This window comes from Gossypium arboreum, chromosome 13 (genome assembly GCF_025698485.1).
Source record: "Gossypium arboreum isolate Shixiya-1 chromosome 13, ASM2569848v2, whole genome shotgun sequence".
NCBI classification, from domain to species: Eukaryota; Viridiplantae; Streptophyta; class Magnoliopsida; order Malvales; family Malvaceae; genus Gossypium; species Gossypium arboreum.
The window spans coordinates 93,304,659-93,310,342 of NC_069082.1; the positions used below are offsets into that span (position 1 = coordinate 93,304,659).

General features: G+C 37.6%; 1 long non-coding RNA gene across 1 annotated transcript; it reads right to left on the reverse strand.

Moving 5' to 3' along the window:
• Positions 1 to 1,626: 1,626 nt before the first annotated feature.
• On the reverse strand, positions 1,627 to 3,161 carry LOC128286493 (uncharacterized). Its single transcript, XR_008277075.1, has 3 exons — positions 3,095 to 3,161; positions 2,937 to 2,980; positions 1,627 to 1,676 (listed from the first exon to the last, which is right to left on the reverse strand). It is a non-coding gene; the product is annotated as an uncharacterized LOC128286493 (long non-coding RNA).
• Positions 3,162 to 5,684: the final 2,523 nt, after the last annotated feature.

Sequence of the window (5,684 nt, forward strand, 5' to 3'; positions counted from 1 at the left end):
GCTCGTGGGGCTCCCATGGCCGTGGGGCTCCCATGGCCGTGGGGCTAGCCCGTGGGCAGATCTGACTTTCTCACACGGCCGTGGGACTAAACTGTGGGCAATTCTGACTTTACCACACGGCCTGGACGCACGTCCATGTGACTTGGCCGTGTGAAAACATGATTTTTCACCATCTTAAAGCTATTTTCACATATCAAACACATCTAATTCATGTCCAATACATTGATTTATAAATTTTGATCAAATAACATTCATCTATTCATTTCAAATACTTCTTAAAAGTTGCAAATTACTTACACCCAAAACATAAATATATTAAAGTGACTAAAATAAAACCTAATACATGCCACATTTCCAAAAGATAGATTAATAACCAGAAACTAAGTTGAGGTCGGGATTAACTCTGATGCTGCACCAAACTTCAACTTTACCTAGCCTACGCAAAGAAACAAACCATACGCTGAGTATTGGTAATACTCAGTGGTATTACCATAATTCAAATTAAAGCAAATATAAAATATCATAAACATGCATAGATAATTAACAAATCATACATATAATTCATACCAAGTTATCATATTTCCATTGTATCATTTTGATTATTTGATTCAATATTTCATCAATAAGATTACCAACTATTCATGAACCTTTGGTTCATCTCTCAATCACATATAAATATCCAATTCACATTCAAATATGAATAATTCATGAACCTTGGTTTTAAGCCTTCAATCTCATAGCACAAATTGCATTTTTTTTTAATTCATCTTACAATATCACTTTCTTATTTCATTAAATAATTCAATTTATGAATTTCTTTTGATTTTTCTCTTCACATATATTTCCCCTATTAACATAACTCAGACTTTGGAGGATACATGGATCCAACCAAATACACCATAGTGGCGGCCAACGCCTCATCAGATAGTTCGAAGCAATTAAGTGACGACCAACATCTCATCAGCTAAGCCGAAGCAAAGTGGCGACCAATGCCTCATCGAATCTATCCGAAGCAAATATGACACACCAAGTGTCTCATCGACTCGAGGTCGAAGAATCCCTGAATACTTCCTATCCTATGGCATGCAACTATATCCACCCTAGCCTATAACACCCCAAACCCGGCCCAGACGTTATGGCCGAATCTGACGTGCCACATTGGAGTTGAAAACCCACGTTCTATTTTAGTGTTTTAAAAACCATATATTTTGTTGAGTTAACAAAGTGTATGGAAGCTGGGCACCAGGTAGGTATCCGAGACAGAGGAGGTGAGCCATGAAGGCTGCTTAAGTACCAAGCTCTTTGATTGGATCCAATCCTAGACATGCCCACAACCATAGCCACACTTTGTTATATCAAGTTTAAATTTGTTTAAGTGGACGACTATGATAAATCGATTAATCGTAGGGTTGAAATATTTTGAAAACAAGTATCGTTTTGCAAACACGTCCTAAGTCTAGCCCATTTGAATAATTATCAACCAGGTTTAAAGTTATTAAAAATAAACTAATCCCGAAAAGAAATAAAAGAAAAGTTAAAATGGCCTTATTACAACCCAAAAATAAATAATAATTAAAGGAAATTTAATGAAAACCAATGCTTGTTTAAAAACCCAAAGACGATCACCGTGGCCACTCTGAATCCCCTCCGGCCCAAGTCCCCACATCAAGGCTCACCTGTAAGGTTAAAGAAAGGGGGTGAGTTTGGAAACTCTGTGTGCAACAAGCCCCTTTCAGAGCCCAAAACAATGACAGCCTGTTGGGTCTAAGCCCAAATCCAATCTCAAACATGTACTGGGCCATAGCCCTTTTCATATTTCATAACACTGGGCCAAAGCCTTTTCAAATTTCATATTCTTGGTCAAGCCTTTATCAGAAGCGGTATGGCCCATAGGGCCATTTCAATATCACATATAATGTCAATGAAAGAATGCAAACCCATTTGGGGAGACTACTCAACCCACCATCCGCTACTCTCCACCGTACCAACCAGCACACCATGTGGGGATTAACTCAACCCACCCTGCCATAACTCTCCACTGGCAGCATAGCTGCTTTATCATATATTTGGAGGCCTAGCCTCTTTTAATAACTGGGGCAAAAGCCCTTTTAATAACTGGGGCATAAGTCCTTTAATAACTGGGGCATAAGCCCTTTTGATAATTGGGGCATAAGCCTTTTTGATAACTGGGGCATAAGCCCTTTTGATAACTGGGGCATAAGCCCTTTAATAACTGGGGCATAAGCCCTTTTGCACTTCCTCCATCCATATAAAAACCCAACCCAATGCATTTATGAACATCTCATGTGCATATCATACATATCATGTGCATATCATACATGTCATGTGCATATCATACATATCATGTTTATCAAAATCCCATGCATTAAGTTCATATATAAACCCTAGGGGTACAATGGTCACTTTTACCTAGGGGCAAAACGGTCATTTTCATGTTATAAGGGTAATCTTGTAATTTTACCTAAAATTAGGGTTTCCATGTTCATTAACGATTACTAACAATTCATGGGTGCAAATAGTGATTCTGGCCCATTTTTAGCGAAATCGAGTTATTGGGACTGAAACCCCTAATGGGCCCTACTTAGCCAATTTCGTCATCTAGACCCATTTAGCCTATATCCACAACAGTATTAACAGTCTTAACATGCAATTTAACAGATTTCCGTTTTCTACCAAATTTACCCAAATGGGCCCAAAAGCCTATTGGGCCCTATTGCAGCCCCTCGAGGCCCAACTTACCGTGAATGCCAAAAATCACATTCTTACCGTTTCCAATGTTCCTGATCATCATCTCAACGAATCTAACTAGCTAATGAGCGTTCGCTTGCTCACGAGTCCTCGAAATGCCAGAATTTCGACATTTCGGCTTTTCGGCATTTATCGCTTTAAGCTTATGAAAAGGGTTCGTTACACACCTGATTTGCGATATTCCTTGACGAGATCTCCTATGTGATTTCTCCTATAATCAACTGTTAATAGATTAGACCATGTTAATATTAAACCAAATCGAAAACCACCTATTATCATCACTTACACATTCGGCCACCATCCACAATGGCCCTTGGGTTCATACCTTTGCCGAAGTTGATGACTAGATTTAGTCACTCCGATGATCCAAGCTTTTCACACACTCCTCGATCGGTAGCCTTTAATCCTCACTAGCACCAACAAACCAAATAACACCAAAAACCCTTTTAGCCTTAGTCGACAGAGGGGTTTTCAACTTTTCTTAAACCACAAGATACAAATGGAAAGAAGGTTCGAATACTTACCAAGAGATCTACTCGTTGAAGAACGTTCCAAATACCTTCCTACCCCATATCCGTTGTGAATCCAACTTAAACGTGCGTAGAAAATAGATCTAAATATTAATTCCCGAATCACTAAAATATGAAGCTTTCCGCTTTTCAGCAAATATTAATCTAAGCTATTACGAGGGTTAGTACACACCTGTTACGGGTTGAAGTTGAAACGTTTCCAAAGTCAATCGCCTACGATAACCACCACCTGTCACTCAAACTTAACTAACCCAATATCAATATATGTAAATCCTAAGCACATCAGTCATACGGAACATAAGGGCATATTCGTCATTTTACCATACAGGGGTATTACGGTCACTTTACCCTACAGGGGCTTTACGGTCACTTTACCTAATAGGGATATTTTAGTCATTTCATCCTACAAGGGTGTTTTGGTAAATCTACAAACCAAAGGTATTTCAGTAATTTTGTAAACCAATGGTATTTCTATAATTTTTAGAAAGTCAAGGGTATTTCTGTAACTTTGTAAATCAGGGGTATTTTGGTAATTTTACAAATTGAGGGTATTTCAGTAATTTCACAAACCAAGAGTATTTTGGTAATTTTACAAACTAGGGGTATTTTGGTAATTTTACAAACCAAGGGTATTTTAATAATTTTGTAAATCGAGGTAAAACAAGAATTTCAGAAATCAAGGGTAAAACAGTAATTCTATAAATCGAGGGTAAAACGGTAATTCTATAAATTAAGGGTAAAACGATAATTCTGTAAGTCGAGGGTAAAACGATAATTATGTAAATCAGGGGTAAAACGGTAATTATGTAAATCAGGGGTAAAATGGTAATTCTGTAAATCGGGGGTACTTTGGTAATTTTACAAGTCGAAGGTATTTCAGTAATTTTACAAATCGAGGGTATTTCAGTATTTTTACAAACTAAGGGTATTTCGGTAATTTTAGTAAACTAAAGTATTCTAAACAGGGATAACAATACGAATGGGCCTAAAGCCTATTCTCGGCCCAAATGAGCCCACATGCTCGTGTGGCCCTTTTAGCCCAAATCTAGCCACAAATATGAGATTCACCTAGCCTAGTCCAATATTTACTACATAATCAAACAACTTATCCAATTGGGCCTGTAGGCCCATTAGGCCCACATGGCCCCTTTCGGCCCGAAGTAGCCATCCTACAGCTAGAGTAGTGAGAAATACACACCTGATAGGAGACTGGAGTTAATCCACACTCCGAGCACTCTTAGCCGATGCCCAACCCAAACGAGCACGCCATACAGCGAAAGGGATCAGCCAAGAAAGGTACATTTACTCTCCTCATGGTTCCTCTATTTAAAGCCACCATAACCACTCTTATATTAGCTTCGATGTGGGATCCTCCAACATTAGAGTTTAAATTCAACACCAACTCTTGCCGCCCCTATTAGCAAAATAAATGCTCTTTGCTTGCCATGGGATTCGAACCTATGCCTCCCCTTAAATGCTCCACACGCTACTTGCCACTAAGCCACAAGGCTTTTTGTGTCATATTTTATCCCCAATTAATTATAAGGTCTAAAGGCCAAAGTCCAGGTTCCCTTTAAAAAACCCAAAATAAATTGCAAGAGCCAAAGCTTGAACCCAGGCTCCCATACAACCTTAATGACGCCACAACCACTAGACTACAAGCTTCCTTATGTCATTTATTTAACATAATAATTTAAAAACCCTCATCCAAGCATCCAGGTTTTTTTCACTTAATACCAAAATTTTTGCTAAAGCCCAAGTTTGAACCCAAGATTTCTCTAACACTTCTCAAAGCCATTAACCACTAAAGCAAACATTTAATTGTGTCATTTCATTGCACAATTAAATACCTATATAAAACCTCCTTACGGACCCACACTCAAGGCCCAATACTTCTAGGCCCAAATTCGGGGTGTTACATAGCCCGACTAGTTAATAAGGTATCGAAATCATTCGAATTCAAATCAGTCACAATAACAATTCAATCACAATTTCAAATTCACCACAAATCATTATACAATTCAATTTCACACATGAATACATTCATCAATCAAATCCAATTCTCATTCAATTCAAATATCACTACTTACCTCAATTTCATTTTTCATGCACATATATTGAAATTAAACATTTAATAATAAATAACTTGAATTAAGGTAATACAAACCGATATTTTCTCGAGCTACTCCTCGATCACTTTTTCCTTTCCCTTCGCATTCAACTTCTCAGTTTCCTTGTTTGCTACGAAAATTAGCATAATTATAATTAATTAATAACACACTTATTTTATAGAAAATAATAACTTTCCGTGCAACTTTAACCTAAATCCCAAATTTATCCTAACTATTTTCATCTTCTTCCTTTTATAATTCATATTATTTCCTT